At 42.4% G+C, this 23,113-nt stretch overlaps 1 long non-coding RNA gene across 1 annotated transcript; it reads right to left on the reverse strand.

Annotated features, from left to right (window-relative positions):
* Positions 1 to 8,975: 8,975 nt before the first annotated feature.
* On the reverse strand, positions 8,976 to 22,902 carry LOC148380649 (uncharacterized). Its single transcript, XR_015854734.1, has 3 exons — positions 22,809 to 22,902; positions 9,879 to 9,972; positions 8,976 to 9,237 (listed from the first exon to the last, which is right to left on the reverse strand). It is a non-coding gene; the product is annotated as an uncharacterized LOC148380649 (long non-coding RNA).
* Between the last annotated feature and the right edge of the window lie 211 nt (positions 22,903 to 23,113).

The raw sequence follows: 23,113 nt of genomic DNA on the forward strand, positions 1-23,113 counted from the left end.
ATGCCAAGTATTTAAATTGCCACTTGAGCGGCGAATCTCATAATTGTATCATATGTGTTTATTGGAACTTTTTCAGCCTCATGCTAGGCCTCGGTGGCATCTTGCAGGCTTTACTAATTTGTTGTTTTTTGCCCTTTTGTGAGAGTTTGTCTTTGTGTCTGTGTATAATCACCAGCACACTTCACGGGGAAACACTAGCGATACATCACCAAAATGAGCTCTGGTCTTAGCCATGATCCATCACATGGTGTCTAGTCTAATAGCCAAGGTAATAAGAAAAGAAGCACGTTGGGGCCTTAGCCACCATTGTCCACAATGCTAGGCGGAGGGAGTGACCGTTCGTTGATGGCTCTTTAGTATCATTCATGAATCCTTTTGATATTATTGCCAGAGTCTGAGTGTCCCCATCACCCTTATATGGACTCATCTGCTGCATCCACCTGCCATCCTGCCACCGATAAAAATGTGGCCTCAATGCAGTTAAAGGGGAAGTGGGGTGCCTCATTTTCAGAGCTACCTCTCTCAGCCTGCCGCATTAATAGCATCACAATTGCCAGCACCGGCCTCTTAATGGCTGATTTATTTCACTTTAATATCCTTGTCAAGGAGGTATGGCCTGAACTGAGGGTGTCCTAATAAGAGCGGGGGGTGCTGCTTGCCTCCAACGGTAATGCTTGTTTCAAACACCTCCTTTTGACTGAGGCAGTGGGGATGGATATATTTGGAAATATATATATGAATATGTATACTGCAACCCTCCCATTCAAAGGTTTGGGGTCACCCAGACAATTGAGTGTTTTCCATGAAACATAATTGCACAAGGGTTTTCTAATCATCCATTAGCCTTTGAACACAATTAGCAAACTCAATGGACCATATAACACTGGAGGGATGGTTGCTGGAAATTCATACATCTATGTAGGTATTGCATTCAAAATCAGACGTTTGCGGCTAGAATAGTCATTAACGATAAAAAAAATAATACATTTATTTGAAAAATAAGACCATTTCTAAGTGACCCCAAACTTTTGAACGGTAGTGTATATACACGACAGCATTTGTAGCGGCAGTGTAGTTTTTCTTGCTTTTGGTGTTTGTAGGACAATGACATTGTTGTTCCCAAGAGCTACTCAATTGACTGGAACCTCTGTCATTTACCACACTATTAATTGACTAATGTGCGGCACGTCACTATGCAACATAGGTAGACGACGACCATGGGGCCTTATCAGAGTGGATTACGGTAAATTAGCCAAAGCGGCGGCTAAACAGCCGTGATCCTGCCTTCTTTTTTTTTTCTCAGCATCACAGGAGTGCGCAATCAGCTATGGATGTCGGCATTTGCGATTATTTGAGCAAAGGCGATTATTTCTAATCGCTTAATTCCGCTATTAGAAGACATGTGCTTCGTTTAGCCTCATGTGTGCTGTTCCCCTGACAACTGTGTGCAGATCATCAATATCATTACTCACCACATTGTTTGATTCAAACAATGCGATTAATGAATAGACAAGTGTACAGCAGTAATTCTTGCAAATCAATTACTCATGGTGAGCAGGCCCATTTTGCACATCCTCCGTAATGTTGCTAATCATACACTTTTAGTGGATGCATGTAGTCAGTCATTGAATGTGTGGGTGTGATAATCAACACTAATGTATTTAGTGTTTACCGTGTGTGTGCAAGTGCAAGGAGGAGTTAATCCACGCCGTGCAATGATAATACGCAAACGTGTTCTGCAGAACATACTTTTTGTTAAACGTGTCCATGTAATTGCATTATGAAAATTACATGTTGCTTTTCTTGGAAATGACACAATGAAAGAAAAAGACGGAACACATGTAGTCTACAGTATCCTCCCTAACACCCGACATTGACAGTGGAAAGCCCCCCCCCCCCCTCCCACCAATTTTTTCCCCATAAACATAAGAGGCTTTGAATGTGAATGTCTGTTGGCATGTGGAATTGCATTTCCAAGGAAAGCTTTGGTTCTGTTTGTAATCCTAACAGTTCTAAAAGTAACATTATTAACATATAATTAAATAAAACAAGTCAAAAGTGCTAACCCTATTATTACAATTATACTCCCTGTGGTGCCAAATGATATACATCGTGATTACGGAGCGGGGGATCCATCCATCCATCTGGACTCACTCTGTATTCTGCCTCTAATTAGCTTTCTGTCTATATACGAATCTTTCATTCATCAATGTGTCGATTTCTTTGCTTTCATTACCACACGCCTGACATTGGCCAAAAGATGGCCGTTGTTGTGCAAAAGGTTAAACGGGTTACGTTTGGCAACCGCCAGCACATGTTGCTATTTAAGGCTGCTGAATCAATTTGCTCGCAAAACCACCTTCCTTTTCATGACAAGATGTTCACATCTATTAATGCCTTTCGAAAGAATTCCAATGCAAAAATGTTAACTGTGGATTAGATGGGCGTTGATGTTTATCCCCCACAATTTCCGATATTTGCTCAGACATCTTCCGGTTCCGTTTCGGTATCCCCTCCCCGGTCCACCCAAGCACGTGGCATCGTCTTGACGCCAGTCATGGTTCATAGCGGAGATTACCTAGAATTGCCTTCCAAAGATGCTGGTGAGCTTTTGTACATTTTTTTTTTTTTTTGCATACGACTTGCTCCGCCTGTCCACAAGAAAATAAACAGATGCACATTATGTGTTTATAACTGCTGAGGATGATGGATTGCAGAACACAGATAGCGGTAATTATCGGAAAAGCATTAACATTCCGACACTATCCATACCCTTACGGTCTGTTAACGTACTTTGGATGTGGGATTTAGAATATACAGTACACTGAAAAACTACGCTGGGCGGAATAAATACTCGACTAAATCTCGCCTTGCCCTTAGGTTGTCTTTATCCCGTATTTATTTTTATCCGCGGATTCCTGGTGCCTTTTTTCCCCCCTACACTAAGGTGTATGGGTTTACTGTAATGTGGAGTGTATGGGAACGGAGATGGGATGCATTGTTCCTGTTTGACAGCATCTCAATAGCTAATCTCTGAGTGTCTTGGATTTCGTTCAATCTATTAACCATAATGGCGTATATTTAGTGCTTTCTAACTTTGCCTTGGGCTTCTGTCACCCGAACACAACATTGAAAGTGGCAGCATGTAAAAGCAACGGAATAACACGCAATCTGTTTGTTTTTTTGTGAGGGTTTATAAGCATTTTGTTTACATTGGAGGAGAGACAATTTATTTTGTAATTTGCAGAAATAGAAACTTCAAAGCGCGCAGCTTGGTGAATGGAGGCATCATTTGACTCAAAGAAGTCAAAGTAATGTTTGAATGTGAGGTACGGTTTTATGGTAATAAATCCAGCTGCGATGCCGGGTTGGAATCAAAGCGTGCACGCTCGAGGATTTCACATACCGGTAGATCCTGAGTTTACATTGAGAGGAATTACTCACATGATCCATTTTAAAGCACACAGCAACACTAACAGACACAGTCCAATGTATAGCTGACTTCCAACTTAATTTCACTTCAAACCAGTTGTCTCTAAATTCTTCCTTTTACATACTTATATAATTTTTATAATGTTTGTATATGTTCTGTTGTACAATACAGGGATATTTTCTTCATTAAAAAAAGATGGTGTGGCTGGAAAGGCATTTATGTTCATTTAAATGGAGTAAATGAATTTTATATACAAATAAATTGAGTTACAATTCATTCAATGTCTTATACAAGTCATGAGATCACAAGACATTATGGGACAAAGACGTACTAGTGTTTCCGCTGAGATGCAAAAAAACGGAGGGGCTTTTTGAAAAAATTAAAGAGCTGGAAAATATTACGTCTTATGATAATTATCAGCGAGGTATTCAGTTAACATAGTTTTGTTATTGTGATTATGAATTGTGGCGTAAAACTGTCAATTAATCCCTAAAATCTCTCAACTTCTGATTTCAAACAAAAAATAACTTTTATCATATTTATTCGTATAAATAAATAACCTCAGTAAAAGCCTGACGGTAAATCCGGGATCACACTTTTTCAATCAGTAAACCTAAATTAAATCATCATGAAAATAGCTCTCATTGTATCATAGCCCAATCCTGCATCCGTATAAGAAGGGAAGTAACCTATTCCTTTTGAATCCTGCAATGAATTTAAATCAATGTTTTACTTAATTTGCTAAATTTACTAGAACACGCAGTACGACAGGAAAGAATCCCATTTTGACTAGCTGCACTGATCTAATTGTGTCAATAGGGACGAGTGTGAGATTAGATTTGATTCATAATCATTAAACATAATCTCCAAAGGATCAAATAAAACGGATTGAAAAGACCTCTAAAGGCTCAAGTCATCCGTCTTTGGTTACAGCTACAATCCCGTTGGAGTGTATTAAAATCACAAACGTGCGTGTGTGTGTGTGTGTGTTAAATGAAATGAGCGAATACAACAATATACAAGGTAAAATTATCCGTAATTAAATGTCATTTCAAAAAAATCTGCTTGTTATGATCTCTGGCCTTCTAAAAAGCCAGCAAATTTAGTTTGACCTAATTTCACTTGTATGAATTAAAACATACTACATTTACAGTTCTATAATTAAAGGTAAACTACAATACAGTAAAATAGTAATCACATTATTTCTCATCTTTGAAAGGTGCCAACCAAACCAAAGCAACTACACTGTGACATCAATATACCAAAGCCACTTCCAGATTTAACAAGTAACACACATGAAGAGTGTCGTGAAAAATCAAGTCATTCATCTCCTGTTCTGGTTCCTGCTGTTCTACTTTCTGCTAATTGTTGCATGATTAGTAGCAACTATTTACAGCCAGCTAATCAACAACCCATGGAGTTAGACTGTAGACGTGGGATCAATTATGAGAGCGCATGCCTTCTACACACACCCACGTTGAACCAAACATGATTGTGCACATGCATTAATGACTACTTTTGTTCAAACTAAATGTATCAATTTATATCCTGATTGTTTGGATTGATTTTGCAAGATGTGCGCCGGTGGCATCATTGCAGACACCTTCACTTTTGTATATAAGATCTGAAAAATTCCCACCATTTAAAGTAGGCGAAAATCAACATCAGAGCAAGCATCTGACCCTCTCCACGAACCTTTGAGGCTTGGAAAAACTAGATTTGTACCAATCAGCCAGGGCGGACGCTTGACTCGGAGCCGTGAACGGAGAGTCAGGACCTCTAATTAAGACTCCTAACCCCGTACTGACAGACAGATTTGTTTTTGTCTTAGCCGCTGTTTGGCCAAGATCTGCTGGGACCCTCCGATCAGCAGATACGCATGAAGTGAACCGAGCCAGCGTCCCGCCATTGCCGTTCATTAACAAAACAAAACATAATCAAACCCTTGAACGTGAACTCGGGGTATAATCCAAATAAAAGAAATAATAGGCCTTTTCCTCCGCACTTTAGTCCCCCAAAGACCCAAACGTGTGCCTCACCAAGTAGGAATTATTAGCTTTAATTATGCAAGAATAATGTAAGGGAAAAGAAATGCAGTTGTGGACTGGACCGGCCAGAAAGCAGATTCCTACTCCGTGGCTTGATAAGACGGGGACTTGCTTCAGAACAACACACACGCGGGAAAAACCACCATACACAATCTGTTAATACAATATAGTGTAATTGATCCTGTGCATTTCCGACACATTGGGGGGCTTGTTGGCTAAAGAGTAAATCCAGGCCATCAGTGCTTCCTATTAGGCTTCTCTGGTATTTTCCAAGCAGCTGCCTTTGATTATTCACAGCAGGGGCTGCCACAATACTGCCATGAGATAGCATCAGCTGCCTCCAATGGTGTATGCACACAGACCGGCAACAAGGGCGACATGCACACGTACACACATGCACAGGCAAAAGGGTGCATGCACGCAGACACACACACACACACACATACCAAGTCGAGACAAAGGCCAAGTGGCATGGAGGAGGAGCAGAAGGCCTGCAGTGGTTCTTTGGGGCTTCCTGTCTTTTTTTTTTTTAATTCCCCTTGAGGCAGAAGATACTTCCCATGATTGGTCACACTCATCGAGACCATTTCACATAGAACCCCGACCTTATTTGATGTCATCCATAACCCCAAACAGGTCACTCCGTCTGCCCCGTTAGCTGTTGCTATCGAGAAAGCGCATTGTGGTTTGGCAACAATTCATTTTCTAGTTTATTGTTATTTCTCAAGATGTCTATTTATTTATTTGTATCACAGAATTCCCATAATTACTTTCTTAATAATTAGAACGATGCTGATTGTCCGCAACAAGTCGTTGGAGCATTTGTGTGTATTCCACAAATCTCTTGTCAAGTGGGCATAGAGCAAAAGTAAGGCTTCAAGTACGATTCGGGAGTCAGACACCATGCTAATGATCGCAGCCGCGTTCATAGCCCTCTTCCACTTGGGATCAAACCGAGATGAAACTTCCTCCCCGCTGCTTGGCTCAGCAGCAGGTACTCCGTGGTGCGCAAAGCCTTTTTACCCCCTGACATTTAGCAGACACACACATTTTGATCCCCTGCTGCCGTGCTGCCAAATATTGAAAGGCAACAAGGACGGTAAAGAGCAAGTATTTACTCAGTGCACGACAATGGAGGAGGGGCTTCAATCAAACAGGTATCTGTAGCCATAGCAACGCGGTCACCTCACTTTCCCACGTACAGTAGATGAGCATGGCATCCGTTCAACCTCTTGCTAAGCATGAGCTGCACGGCAAAGCATTTCTTTGTTATTGGTCCTTAATAGCCCCTAATTAAAACTTTGACCCCAATGAGGCACCTTAACCCAAACAGGAAAAATCTTTCTAATTGCACCCCCGCCCCCCCCCAAAACTGATTTTTGCATTGAGGAGGGTGATGTAGTGGGAGGCAATTGACCCTCTGTGTGAGAAATGATTCCTCAGGGGAATCAGGCTCAAATGCACGTTTAAACACAAACAGTAGTCGGGCCAGCTCGCAGGACAAGCGCACGGTTCTCGCCGTCCCTGCTGAAATCTTATAAAATCGAATCAGAGAATGTGACATTTTCACTAGCCAGATGCTCTGCCGGCATGGAGCTCGTTCCCCCAATAATAACAAATGGACGAAGAAGACAAATTCGAATGAAAGCTGTGAATGAAGCTCACTGCTTTGGACCAAAAAGACGGAGAAGATTAGTGACTTGGTGAAAATGTTTATTTTCACACTTTAGGGCCTTCCCGGTTGTGCTATGTGCGTGCATGCGTGCGTGCGTGTGCGTTTAAAATCAACAGACCTTGTGATGAACAACCTGTTCCATGCTGGAGATACATTCTGTGAAACATAACAACGCTCTGTAGAAAGCATGCAAAGCACCGGCTGGGGAGTATTGAATTACAACTTTACTACAGGCTACAATGAAGCCACACACACTCACAGACACAGACTCACACCTTTAACAATATGATCCTCTTTATCTGCTCATATCATAGTTTTTCTCACACACATCGCACTTTATTCAATACAGGTCTAATATTATGCATTCAAACCTTAATTGTCTTCCATTTATTTTATTTTCAGTCAGCAAAATATGATGAATAGCTGGATGCACGTTTGAGACAGATAATACCTTTCTTCACTCTTTGCCCCGTATTTAATCAATGCAAAGTTATTATAGACAGACGGGATCTAAAAGAGATCATAAAAAGAAATTAAAATCTATATTGTTGACTATGTTCCAAACAAGATGAAGAATATTACATTTTTTGGGGTTATACTAATAACCACAGTATATGCCACTTAGCCTCAGAGGCCACAGAAGTGTGTGTGTGTGTGTGTGTGTGTACACATGTGTTTGTGTATTTTATTTGAATTGTAAAAGTCTTGGTGTGGAGCGCCAAGAGATGGCAGTATTTCACAAAACATGTGGCAGTGAGTGTTGAGCAGCAAAAGCTGCGGTACACTTGAAATTCATGGGAAAAGGGAAGCAAGCGAGGGCTAGGTGGGGGATTTTCAACTCATAAAGGCAAATATTCTAGTTTTGTTTTAATTTGTCTCACTGTTATTCAAATGTTCTTTTATACAACTGCAAGGGAAGCGAGGGCTAGGTGGGGGATTTTCAACTCATAAAGGCAAATATTCTAGTTTTGTTTTAGTTTGTCTCACTGTTATTCAAATGTTCTGGTTTCAAGTGACAACAATGGGGAAAACATATGTTTGTTTAATGAATAAGGTCAGAAAAAGAAGTCTGCTGTGTATTTTAGGATAGCCAGAAATGAGAAAAATATGCATGCTTTGCTGTAATGGTAAAGTATTAAGAAAAAAAAATAAATCAAAGTGTGAAAATCTTATGATAAGCGCTACAGAAAATGGTTGAATGTGTGATGGTGTTTACAATATTTATGATGATGATGATTTTTAATTCTTATTATTTTTACTGTGCAGAAGCACTGTTGTAGGAGTAAATGAAATATGCGGATAATAAAGTGGTCTAAATATATAGTATTTATATATACATTTTAATTTTTTTCTGTGGGGGCGTGCAGCAAGTAGCGATTGAAAAGGCCATCTGGATAATTAGTGGACTTCAAAAAGAAGTGATGTAGGATGAAGGATGTACTGTACAAGTTTTACAGGTCATGTCAAGGGTACAGCAGCAGTACCTCTGGGTGTACGATCCAAATGACACAATGCAGTTTTTCTTTTGAATACAGAGGGGGACAATAAAATAGCTTTACGGAATACATTTCTAGTTACTTCTTTCCACGTAATGCTGTGTTCAACTCATAACAACTCACCTGACATGACATTGCCTCCACCAAATTTCTTTTGGTCATGGAGACCCATACGCCAGTTGTGTATGCGTTGTCACGAGTATGTTTTTCCGTGCACGAAGGCTACAAGTCAGGCACGGGCCTTTTGTAATGAGCAGCCTGGGTTGTTTCTGGTTCAACTGCTGCTCTCCCTTATTTCACGCTGCAGTGCCCTCTAACTCCAGTGGCCCAGTAACAAGAGTCCCCCTCTCTCTGGCTCTCTATTTGATCCCGTCTTTCTTCTGCTTCCATCTTCTTTACTCACCGCACTTCATCTCTCCTGTTTTCTGTGATGGCACTCGCGAGCTCTTATTTCCCCATCCGTGCTGTTGCAGTTGAAATGAATGTGAGGGCATCCATGCATGAATGGTCACTCCACTTCCATACCATTCATTCCATTTGGGGAAGGCGACTGGCCTCCAATGTCATCTCCACTTCGAAAAGCCTCTGTGGAACAAAGAGGTCTGAGTTGTTTTAACTTGGTGTGTACACACCGTATTAAATGACATATGTCCCCAAATAATTAATGCAGTTGTATATATGTTTTGATATTCATTTTTATTAACTTAATATGAAATTCTATCAAAAACACATTACCAAAAAGTAGAAATTGAATTGAATTTGCGGATATAACTCCTCGCTCCTTGCTGATGCTGACGGTGATCCTTTGCGAAGGAATCAATTTACACCACACTATGGATATGAAAGCAGGTGATAAATATAATCATCTCTGCCGATCACCTTCCAAAGTAGCCGTGTAACTGTTTTCACAGGCGTGAAATCCTTTATCAAGCCATTGCTGGTTGACACAAACAATTATCCAGAGAGGGAGGTAAATGAATAAAATTAGCACATTTGTGCCTGTGGCTGTCACCGTGCAAGCACTTCCCAAACTCTTATCATGGGCCTGGCACCAGAGGAGTTTTTGGAGCCACATTTGTGCCTGTTTTGTTTCAGCTCAGGCAAGTTGCTGCTGAATTTTCCCTGTAACGACTCCCAAACCAGAAAACTGTGGTCAAAGTGTGTTCCAGTTTGCGCATGTGTGCGTTAAACACACACAGGAACCTCGGTTCACATACTTGACATACATTTTTATTGTAACAGGAAACACTTAGGCCAAATGCTCCCATGTTCCGAGGTGACTTGCGGTTCCCAAACTGGACATTCCTCAGTGATCACTGCCTGAGAGAAAAGAGAGAGCAAAGACTATTAAATGAGGTCATAATTGTTTAGTTATTTCCTCCCGCTTACCAAAGCCTCCCTCCATTCTCCCCATCCTCCTCGTTTAGCGGTCCCCTGCATAGCATTTCCTGTTCGGACCGCAAGCAGACAGCCCTGTGTTCATTTCCCTAAATAAATCCCCCCCTACCTCTCCCACTTCTTTAGGGTAGATGCTGTTTTGCCAACCTCAAAAGTTTGGTGGATTCTGTACGACCACAGATCCCGGAGTGTTTTAATAGTCTCGGGCAATTCATTTAATGGATTATTTACCCTTCAATATACGTCACAAGAAAGATAAGTACTGCAAGAATTAAGTTGTCATTTTGTGAGAATGACGTTGAAATTGGAAGCGGAAGGTAGGAATAGACCTGGAAAAAAAAATACAGATTAACATGCTTGCAGAATGGTGGCAAGAATGAAGCCACGAGTTTTAAGAATTCGCTTCATTTTTAGTGATGTCAATTGAAGCTTCAAATTTGCTTCACAAACCAATTATAGTATTGTTGACTCCTCAAGATGGCAGTCTTTGTTTAACATTGGTCTGAACATGCACTGACTTGCCATTTCTTAAACCCCTTTATTTAAACCACCAGTGCCATCGAGAGGAGTCAAAAAATATAACGTCGTCATATGAGAATTCAATCGATTATTTAGTGTATTGTCAAAATGGACATAAGTCTCAACACAAAACAAAAAAATGATGATTGTATATCACAAAGATAAATAAAATGCTATGCTAACTACTAAACTAAACCGTGCATCCCTATAATTATGCACTCACTGCAATAATAGAGCTGCAGGTCTCAAAATCCACTTGAATGTGTTGATTCTCAGTCCCTTTTGAAGGGAGTGCTCATGGTTTATCTTCTTAACTACTCCCCAAATCTAATTTCTCTCTGGGCAAGCATTTAAATGTCTAATGACTGATAAGTGCAACTTGGACTGTGTGTGTGGTTCCTCCTTCAGCTACTGCAAGATAAGAAACTTAGCTGATAGCACCCTCCTTCCTCCCCCAGCCTCATCGGTGGAGGGCAGCAATAGTTCCCCAATGCTTAATTTGCTGTTTATTTGCCACCATTATGTGTAATAGGCCTAATGGAGTACGTCAGAAGTCATATTCAGAGCTTTGGCGTGTGGATGCCGCTTTGTTCCTTTTGCAGAGTGACATCCATCCATCACACATGAAGCGATGGATTAAATAGAAGGTTTCATGTTGCAAAATGAGAGTATTGATGCCATCCTACTTGCCCTGTAGCCAAAAATGGGAGAATTGCGGGAGGAGGCAAAAGGAATATCATGGAAAAATACTTTTGCTATATCGCTAAGCCAGGAATAATGACTTTATTGAATTTGACTATGGTGCATTATGCTCCTGCATTCTTAAGTGATTGACTTCTCTCGCTCAATCTTTTCTTTTGCCCCTTTTCTTCTTTTCTTTCCCTTGGACAGACATATAGAAATAAAAATAATGTCTTAGAGGTGATCAACAACTGGCCAGAGGTGTAAGAACAAATATCGGAATTGTACTTGTGGAATTCTGAAAAGAAATAGACTTTGAAGTGACAACTTCATTTGCGCCTCCAACTAATTCCCTGGAAAGTCTTGTTGATGCTCTTTGCAGTTTTTTTAATTTGTTTCAAGCAAAGTCTCCCGTCACAATGCGGCTCTCTGTTGTCATCTCCAAAGGCGATGCCCCTTTCTTCTTTCAATTTACACTGGCCCCTTTTTGATCACTAAAATTATTATTTTTTTTTTGCAAACTTTAACATTCCTCCCTCATCACAGACGAGCTTACATTGCAGCACAATATAATTTCAGCCCATCATACACACTGCCTTTCTCTCTGGCTCACGCTCCGATTCCCTAAACCGTGACACGCAGGCATCCAGCACCGTGCTATAATTACCAGACGCATGAACACATGGCGACAAAGCGGTCTCAGGGGGTGCGGTGCGGTGCGGTGCGCGAGCCCAGCGACAGAGGTAATGATCTCCGGAATAAAAGAGTCAGACCTGCGAGAGCAGGTTCAAGAGTCAGCCAGAGGGCCTCTCAACACCATTGAAGAACTGGCAGCCCGCAGCACAGATCCCTCAATTTGCCTCCAATGTGTTTGTGGACAATGTCAAAAGCTTTCCACATCATCTACTAGAAAAATGATCTATTTTGTTATAATACTTATTCTGTTCAGGGTCATGGCTAACACAGCTGACTTTCTATTTTGTAGAATTTTTCACAAGGAGCCTATAACATTCCTTTAAAAAAATACTGTTTCTAACTCGCAAAAGATATCAAAGCAGTGACTGTGGATTCACTATATGATAATGGGCGGGTCAGGAAGGAGTTCACTCAAACTTTACAAAGCAGTAACCTGTTATACACCAAAATCATCATCATTGCCCTAAATGTCAACTGAAATTGAATCTTATGACACACGTAAAGGTGAAATTTCATTACACTTTGTGCCACACTGTTTATGCGCAAGTGGCAGACGTGCTCGTGAGTGTGTTTGCGTGTGCGTGTTCAAAGGCAGACATTTCCTCGGGGGAGGAAAACCCTAGAAATTGGTTATTGTATCACCGAGGCTATTTACCTATTTTGGGGATTAACATATTTAATTCCCCTGCTTAATCCCGTTGGAGTTAATGCCCTCGCATTTCCAATTATCTGACTAAGTATAACGTACAGGGAATCGGGGCTGCTGCTTCTTTTCTTGCCTTTAAGTGGCTTTGCCTTGCAGGTCACTGAATTGCACATAGAATGTGTGCAGTCTTCAAGAACGATTTGTTTACGCACTTCTTTTGACCAGGCTGGCCCCAAGTGGTACCACTTTTTGGGCCTTGGAGGTTAACCGGTGACGAGTCCAGAGTTGACCGTACTCCCAAAGTTTGAACAGGTTTGAAAAATCAGACACTCCATGATAAATAACACTGAGGAGATAAAGATATGGCCTCAGACCTAGAATGATCCAGGCACTATCTTTTCTCAAGCAGAAAATAACTAACTAGTCATTTGAAAAAAAAAAGATCAAAATGGAGACTTTGCCTATTTGTGTGCATGACTTGCGTCTCAAGACACTGCTTCAATGCAAACACACATGCACTCTGAGAACGTGTTTCTCACGGGTCAGTCTGCTGCGTTTGAGTTCCGGCTATAAAATAGAGGAAGCATGTCTGATAATGCCTAGAGCTGAAAATGCTTGCCTGCTATCTGATGTTCCCATTTGAAGAGACCTCTAAGAAAGCCCCACTGAGCAGGACTAACATGTTAAGGCATGTGGGAATATAGATGGTGTCTGGTATGTTTAAAAATGATGTCATCATCTTTTGTACGTTCTCCTCCCAATCGCATCGTAGTCATAGTTTCCCTCGGATGGCCATTGTGACTGTCAACGTCAGGCTGTCGATGCAAAATTTGCGGCAGGCCGTATCTGGCCCCCGAGCCCCGAGTTTGACACCTATGATCTAAGGCATACCAATACCGACTTCGAGCATTACATGTACAATAGAAAAAAAATCCATCAACAGACATTTACTGATGCTTCTTCTCAGTCAACATCAAAAGGCCCTTTAGTTCCATCAGCATGGACCATAAGCTCTCTTTTGTACATGAAGACACGCTACTGTCCACCACCAGAACCGTGATCTGGCAAACAACACATTTAATGAATGCATCAGATTCATAGATGAAACATCATGACATACCATGCTATGGCATGCTGCCTCCATGCTCCATGTGCATGAACTGTGTGTTTCATCCCATCAAGTCACAGTTGTTAGACAAAACATCAAATTCATGATCACATTTGGAGCATGACTTATTAATATAAATTATATTAACTCAAGTCAATGATTGTGCCAACATGACTGAATTTATATAACTTCATGAATATTTTTCAAGATTTTGTTTGGAATTTAATTAGATTGTGGACTGTAAAGAAATAATCCAAAGAGCACCCCATCGGAGCAAATCATTTTTTGTTGTTTCACTCCTCAAATTCTCCTCATTTTACTCGAGCTTTTAATTGAGGAAAAAAAGCCACACAATGTCGGAAAATGCCATGCATGCAAAGTCAAGCCAGCACTTCCTGTGGAGTGACAATTTAATCCAACATGGCTGCTCTCCGCCATCACTTGTTGTGCATCGTCGAGCCATTCCAGAAAACCAAAATCCCCCTGCAGTCTTTTATTCCACAACTCCTTCTCCTCTATGGTGACAATCCAGTCATTATACCATCTTCACCCCCCCGCCCCTTACTCCACACACACACACACACACTCCAGCAGTGCCCTACGTCCTCCCCAGATCCCTCCCTCCCTTTTTGCCGAGCTACTATGAGCTATATTACTTTGACCCCAGCCCATCAATCTGCTTCAATTGGATAATGATCTGTAATCACGTTCTTTGAGGGGAGTCTATAAAACGAGCCGGGGCCTCAGCACCCCTCCTGAGACGGCTCCTTCTGTTTCCTACGCTCCCCCCCCCCTCAAACATTTGATCCAGGCACTTCTCTTTTCAGCTTTCAGGCCCCCACTAAATACCCTCGCACATGGGCAGCCGCTGCAGCCGGTGGTTGGCCCTTGAGAGTGAGGGCGACGGCTGCGATGTTGATTTTTCACGGCCCCCCCTTTCCAATGGAAAGGGGGCTAAGAGGGACAAGGCGGAGCCCAGCAGGAGGGAGCAGAGAAAAGGAGAAGGGGTGTTTAAAGCCGAGCCCTTGCTTCTCCATCTCAGATGCCCCTCCTCTCCACTAGCCTTCGGATTAAAGCCGACCCTCTATTAGGTCGTTTTGTGCAACGGGCTTGTAATCGATAGACGAGAGGAGCAGGGAGGGCCGACAGAGAGAGTGGGAGTCACACAGGGGAAAGCGGGGGATAAAGAGAGATTAGGATAAGGTTGATGGACAGGAAGAAAGAGGCAATGAATGAAGAACACAATGAGTGAGATGAAATTAAGATGTGTGCTTCCCACCCTGCATGAGGCTCTTTCTCCAACAAAATTGGGTTTGAAGACAAAAATCATTCCAATGTAAAAGAAAAAACAATCCAAATCCGAGATAGGAATCTTCAAGGAACAACACCGGCTTAATAATGATCTGGTAACAAATTTCCTTTTTTTATTTTGGCCTGCACAGTTTGTTTGGAGAGGGAAATGACTTAATGTGTGTTACTGTATGAGATCTAAAGTGGTGTTATCACATGTGGAGATAAGATCTGAAGGCGGGAGGCACACCAGGGACTCTTTTCACAGCATATTGCACATTTCTAAGTCCAAACGGACCCCGGTGCGCCACCTCAGCCAACAGTTATCAATTGTTCCGTGGGGTTTCCATTGTGGCCCGGGTGACGGCCGGCCGTGCAAGCTGCGTCTGGCTCGGCGTAAAACACACGTGCACGTTTTTCGGTTCAGGAGGCGAGTGGAGCAGCTTGACCGCAATTTAAAACGCCATCAGTTCAGCGGGGGCTTTTGTGTAATCCCTTCTGCGCTCTTGAATATACATAAAAAGGCTGCATAGTTTTAAAGGCCATACAATCAATTGATGAATGGAGCATTTTTTCCCCCCTCACGCTCTCTCTATAAAGTGAGGGGCCTGTCTTGTATATCATTATTTCTTCCAACCATTCTTTTGCAAGTTTAGTGCTCCTACATGTGGAGCATATGCCTTTTGAAAGAATGGCACCATGCAAGGCAGGCACAGATGGAGTCACCCTCCCAGTCGATGGGCGGACAATGGGGAATGGAAATCAAAGTTAAAGGGGTGCATCCAGCCCCATTTAGCTGACACAAAGGGTGCTTGTAGGAGGCAGGGCAGTGCGAGTCGGAGGGGAGGGAGGAACAGGGTGCTGGAACATGTCGCAGACCACTAGGCTCCATCCTCAGCTGGCCTCTCCATCACCGGCCCAGACGTGCTGACAATGTGGAGGACGCCCCGGTCCTGTCTTGGGACGCACCTCTGAAACATTCATTCATAAATTAGGGGTTATAGGCGGGACTTAAAAAAAAAAAAAAAAACATCTTCCCAGATCATCATACTAATTCTGTCTAACAAATGACCCAATACTTTTGCTGTCTGCTCTTTGCGCCGCTTGTGGAAATGCGCTCGAGATACCAGGCTCACATTTTTTTTTCCAACTATAATGCTGTCTGACGCTTCACAGTGGTCGATAAAAGTCTAACAAAAATTCACCTCGATAATCCCTAAGGCATAAAATATGCTGACTCGGTGCTCAGGAAATGATGGATGCACACAACCTTGGGTGCTTATAAACTTTAACATTTGGAGCCAACTTATACTGGTGGATTTACAAGACACATTAACAATGAAGATCAGTACAGCTGGGAGAAGCAAGGCTTCAAATATAATAGCAACAATTTTACGATTATGCAAATTTTCCAACAATATTATGACTATGTGCTCCATCTTCAATGACCAATAAACTATTCTGTCTGTGCGTATAATTTCGAGGACAAAAATATATGTGACGTAATTAGAAATAGCAAAACTGAGTCTTCCACCATGATACAAATCCAAAATATACATTTGTAGCTGCTCACGTGTGTGTGTGTGTGTGCTTCTACAAAGTTCCATGTGTTGAGTTTAGATGGCCATCATCTTTCATTTGTTGTCAGTAGGGTGTTTCTGTCTGGGGAGATGATGGAGAATAAGATAGAAGGCTGTAATGAACTTTGATCTGACCTATGAACTCCTACCCTGACAACATCGGCAGCTGAGGATTGCCAGCCAAGTGTCTGCCTGTGTGGTAGGACACACACGCACGTTTGTGCACACTGAATGTGTCAGAACTGTCGGAGCCAGACCTCTGCAATAATTGACTCAATTGATCCAACTCGCAGAGTCCAGCCTGCCTCCTCTCCACGGGTTATCCAATCAATGGCTGCTCTTCTCCAAAATGACACATCCCCTAACAAATTACAGCTAATGAAATAATCATCCCAATTTCATTGCATGGGGGGCATCGCAGCGTTATTACCCAGCATGGGTCTATTTTAATGGAGCGCGGGTGGTGGGGCGGGTTGCGAGAGTGTCGATAAACAGGCGTAGTCATACTGGGAAGCCAACAAACTATTTCCAACAACATAAGAATTGCAATTAAATAAAAAAAAAAAGTCAAATCATTTATGTTGAACTTGTGATGTTGACTTTGAGAGTTAAGTTGGATCTTGTTGTCCTCTGCCTTATTGTTGATGGTCCTGCGACATGAGACCCAGTGGCAGCTCGCACTCTCTGCACGAGTCCAAGCATTTCCTGCACTTTGCAGCCAAATCCCGCACTTCTCTTTCCCACTCCATCTCTTCCTCTGCTACCTCTCTACCATTCCAGGGTTGACGGCAGATGGTGTTTTAATAAAGTCCAGTAGGAATAGTACTGTGAGTAAACAATGCAGCACATGCCAACTCCGTAATTGCTGGGCGCCATTACAACCCCAGTCTGGCAAAGGAGTGCTGGATGGATTTAAAAAAAAAAAAAAAAAAAATGGAGAGGCCGGTGAACAGTGAGAGGACAAATCAGAATTCAGAAGTGAATGGGCAAACAAGGGAAAAGCAGACTTTGGAAAAAACAGAGAGGAGGTACAGAGGGGGCGGACATCATACAAACATATATATACCTAGCAGCTGGAGCCAGAAAAGCGCAGCTGGCGAAGGTGCAGGGAGGCCACAGGGAGGAGGGGGGCGAGCAAGGCTGGGGCTGGGGCTGCTTGCATGGTGGAGGCTGGGATGGTCTCGGCCAGCCAGCCAGCGGGTGCGGTGCCGGGCTTCCAGCCTCCAGGCTATGGGCGCTCAGCCCAGTCTCTGAGTCCCAGGCTCTACTCTATGGGCTCCACCATTGACACAATGCCAATGCAGTCCTTCGTCAAACCCCCAGTCAATGGTCAGGCGCAGTTTGGGAGCAGCAAGCAAGACCACATTAACAACTTTCTATCCAATCGGATGCAAAGAATATTGTGTGTTGTACTCCTTGCCCCCCCTCTATAGTTGTGAAGGCTAATTTCATTTCCGTCTACTTAATTGATATAAAACATCAGTGGCAACCACAATTTGTCCACTCAACCAATCTTCTACGCCTGTAGATACCACAGATGGATGGATGGATGGAGGCATGGAGAATTTGAAAAAAAGAACACCTGACAACTGTTTTATTGCTTGCAATGCTGTTTTCATGTGCAGTAGTTTTTTCTTTAAAATACAACAGAAGCAACAGGAGGTGTTAAATTCTGCCCCAAACATGTACGCACTGCTATTTGAGCCCCATTTCTTTGCCGAAAGCTTTCTCATGATGCGCTCTCAGACCTATCGGATGTCAATCAGAAATCATCTCTCCAGCGGCCTGACAGTTTAGCTCCCTGCTTGCTCTGGTATTTTCAACAAAAGTATATTTGACCTGATACATGAGAACAAAACGCAAGGACAGTAACACGATCGTTTTCCCCACCTAAAATTGATAGAGTACTTCCCAAAGTCATATAGTTAGTGGCTCTCATCAAGGACAATTAAAGAAAATGACTTGTTTTAAAGCCCAGGTTAAATGACTGGTCCCCTTAACCTTGAAGTTCTCCGTCCACATGAATATTAAATGAGTCTTAACCTTCTGTTCTCACGCTAATTGAAGCAGACTGGCCATATTCCATATTTGTAATTAGAACCTTAAGCTTCGTGTCTCGTCTTCATCGGAAGGACTCTATCAATTATGTAGATGAAGCGATGGAGACGATTTGAAGAAACTCGTGTCATCGAAGCTTTCCTTCGGACTTTGGCACTTTTTCTGATCCAAAATAGCGTGTGTACGTGAAGATCGGATGAGTTTGACATCCTAGTATGGACAGACAATCTCAGGCAAGTTATATGAAGCTAATCCATACGAAAGCTAACACAAACACAATGCCCGAGGCCGTGGGCATCAAACGCTCTCCTGACAGGACTGCTGATAAGCACAAACAAGGTTTCGTGTCGAAACACAACATCTCCCCTATGACATCTTGAACTTCTGTCTGACCGACTCTTCTCACATACTTTCAGGCATTGAGATTTTGCCTACTCGCCCTCAAGGCAACAAGGCAGAGAGAGAGAAAAAGAAAGAAAGAAAGAGTGAAGGAGCAGGAACTCAGCAGAGTGAAATATGAGCGGCAGGTTGGCAATCCTTCCTTGCTGAGGTATGCGGTCACATGTCCACATGGACATGTCATACTTATTGGGGCACACCATGGTCATAGTTTCAAAGCTCTCCAAATTCCTGTCAGACATCATCTCAAGGCACCTCCTTACATCCAGTGTGCCAGCAGGTTTGGTTTTACACCATTAATCTTGAGTGAGGATCCAATCGAGGTGGCGATGGGGAATCCAGGTATGGTAGAATTAGGTCAGAGGCCTCAGACCGAAACCAACGCAGCTGCCCCTTTAGGATATCAAGGTTCCTTGAACTCATAAGCACAATGCAGGTTATTGCTTTTTTAATTATCATTATTTTAGATATAAATCTAAATGTGACTGCTTCAGTCCATCGAGTGGCTTTGTAAATGTTACCGCACATTTAGTTAAAGTTGATCACGCAGTGAAAGTCCAAAAACACTCCATCCTTGTCGAACAAGGGCGGGAAAATACGGAGCCGTACGGAAGTGTATTAAAATATTGCCTTTTTACACCTCATCTATCATGGGCGCAATTTCATGGGGCACCTTCTTAAAAATTAATTTCATTCTTTGACCTGCAACGAGTCTAAGGACTATCATGGGTAGGCTAGAAGTGAAATTGCACTTGTGACTTCATGGATCACTATTTCAATTACCTCGGAGTACTGCATGAGAGGAAAAAAAAAGTGTGCATCAACTTTATTTACTGGGACAAGTGGCGTGGAAAAAGAAATCTAATGAGCTATGTTCTGGGGAGAAAAAGTAGCGTAGAACGAGCTCGGTCTCAGACATGGATTCATTCAATGAAACGTCTTCCGTGGGATTAATTGAAGCTTTTAATGACAATAGAAAAAAGACAATTGTGAAAAAGAATACTAGAAAAGTATACCAAAATGTAAGTTCATGACAGGATCACCCCGCGTTTCCCTAAGCAGTGCTCATCATCTTTAGTGAATCCAGAAGAATCATGAATTTATTACAAGGCTTTGCAAATATTAAAAGAAAATATCTTAATTTATTGTGGATTAGTGTCAATTGCAGACATCTTGTTCTCATTCTATATGCTCTGTACAGAAGTCTTCTCAGGGATTAAGAGCTCTTGAAAGGCTTACCCTCACTCTATGGATCCACACAAAAAAATAGCAGTAATACTCTGCAAAGAGAATGTGTGAGAATCATGTGGAGATGATTTTGTAAAACTTCCTTTTTTTGATAGTCAAGCGAAATTATGTTGAATTTATGAACGACTAGTAGTTTCAAGGCAGCACAGCGCTTCCCATGATGGGATAGGTGGGATGGGATCCTTTTGTCCTTAAATGAGTCAACCCATCAATGACATTAAACATTACAAAAATTATGAATAGCTAGAAAGTTAACCAGAGACAAGGATGCTTCTACTAAGCCAAGTGTCTTATATAATTACAGCTCTCAATCATTGAGCTAAGCCAAAAAGCTGATGTTGACTTACCACATAACCTTTCAACTGGTTAATTCCATCTGCTTTCGGAAGAGGTGAAAATGTAGCCGCCTCTTTCCTCAGGCTGAACTGTCTTCACGAGCATAAAGGAAGAAAAGACGCACAGTGACGGATAGGAGATGATGCATCTCCATCCTTACGTGCCATGTCAACCACATCCTGACACAAAGAGCACCCTGGGAACCATTACGTGGGAGTGCCTTACAAGTTTGCACAACTTTGCGATACAAGTAGATAAATATCAAGCAGAAGCTATATTAAGACAATAAACAATGGCGGCCATTCCTTACCAGAATCGGCCCGCATCTACATCAATGCAATGACAAGTTTGACTAAATCTACCCTTTTCTTGATAATCCCATCTACAGTCTTTATAATGTATTCAAACGGCGTGTTTTGGAAACATCCCGTCAGTTGTTCCCAACCTTGTTTTGTTATCGTGGCATGGCAAAGAGCGTGGAGGGCTTGCCATATGGATGTAATTTTAACCAAGACGATTTATATTTCTACCACAAACCAAACAACAACAATCACACACCGCTTTGAGGGCAGAAAATAAACCCAGAACTGATCTGCATTACACTGAGTGAAGTCAGAAAAGCAGGGAGACAAAATCTGAATGTAATGCTTACGGAGTCATCCGCATTTCCTTTGATTACAAGGTATTACTGTCATCCATGGGCCCATTGGCAGGGAATGGCGTGCTGCTCACCACATTGGAACAAACACAAACGTCAATGCCTGTTAATTCAGTCATAATCATGTTTGAATGGATCATTTCTGCTTTTCTCCCCTGCAGCAGAGAATGAGCCCGATGGGAGAAGTGGCGCAAACCGCACAAGAGGGCAAAAATCTTGCTGATTGCATTATTGGCCATGATTGACACCATTTATGCCATCAAGCAAATGTACACTCGGATTAGTTCCAATATGATAGTAAATACACATCGATTCGGTCCAAGTTACATCACTCACGGATGGCATCTTTGACAAATGGTGATGCCACCATTGAGGTACTTCAGAGTAGCCACAACATCTTCGTTGTTACTCAAAGTTCACCTCCATCAAGCCGGTCCGGTTGAATATCAGCTCTGGCCTTTTCTGTGTTTCATTAAAAGTAGGTGTGACTGTAGTGTACGGTATGTTCCCTGAGACCGTTTCTCGTCTGAAGTCAGCAGGTACAGGCTCCGTCCAGCTCGCTTGCAACCTTAATGAGGCATGGAAACTGAAATTGTATTAGGATTCAATACAAATTATGTATTGGCTGCTGAGCCAAAATGCTCTGTAGGACATCGTATATCAATTTCTAAATATATATAATTCTCATAGTTCCCTTTTGAATCTTTGGTCAGTCTTATTTGTTTTTGCGTTTCATTTTATTGTTCCTATTCATCTTCTCATCAGTTCAATTTGAGAGTTTTCCTTTGGTGCTTGCAATGCAAATGTGGGTAAGAACAAACTTATGAATTTGAATAACAATGAGATTTTTAACCCAAAAGCATTCATATTCATTTGGATTTGAATTTATAGAATAAACAGCTATTTTATATCAGGGACATTTCCATCAAAATCAAACGTATAAACTTTGGGTGAGTAAACTTTTCCACATACGCACATTGTGAAGGTGAGTGAAATCGGTTTGACATTAAAACCAAATGAGATAAGGTGGCGACAACACGATCGGTAATTTTGACGTGTCTGGCGCAAAAGCGCCATGGGACACTTCAGTCAATCTGACACTTTTTTTAACGGAATCTTTGTTTTGATAATCCGTGTATGGGTTGATACCTGTCATGGCGCAATGCAGTAACCGTGGAACCCCCTCAATCTTTCAGCCAAATCTCCCTGTCTACACCGCACTGGCCCCATGATAAGGAGGTGACACTGTCACTCCAGCCCACACATGCAAACACACACACACACACACACCCAACTGCATCATACACACACTTCTTTTATCCACGTACGCACAAACAGCCTCGCAGGCGTGCATAGGCGTTCGGCATCATGCTAATTTTCATTGTTGTGATAAAAATAAACAGGTCTGGGGAGCTGAATCCCAAGGCCTGAGGGTCATGGCGCGCTCGACTGACAAGGGTGGGGGGTGCAGGCGGGGTGCAGGCGGGCTGGGGATGGAGGGAGGGAGGAGGGGCAAAGTCGAGGCTCAGACTGAATTACCTTGATGCGGCGCGACAGCCTCACATCACTGTCACCAGCCTGTTTGGAAGGGCTAGATGGGGCTGCGGTGCTAACTTGGACTAGGCCGTCTGCGATGGATGTGTGGTGACAGTACGTTGTGTTCAAGGGCACATTGAAACGAGCGCAGAGCAAGCGGATGGGGGGGGGGGAGTTTGCCTAGCCATGTGTGCCCTAATTGTTATCTGGTGGCTGCATGAGCGTCGAATACACTCTGACATTATACGTGGCTCATAGTGCTCCAATAGTCTGGAGGTGTTATGCTCCAGCAAATCATGTCACATTAT

The sequence above is a fragment of the Syngnathus floridae genome, chromosome 20 (assembly GCF_059516105.1).
Source record: "Syngnathus floridae isolate MCC-2025c chromosome 20, RoL_Sflo_1.0, whole genome shotgun sequence".
Lineage (NCBI taxonomy): Eukaryota > Metazoa > Chordata > Actinopteri > Syngnathiformes > Syngnathidae > Syngnathus > Syngnathus floridae.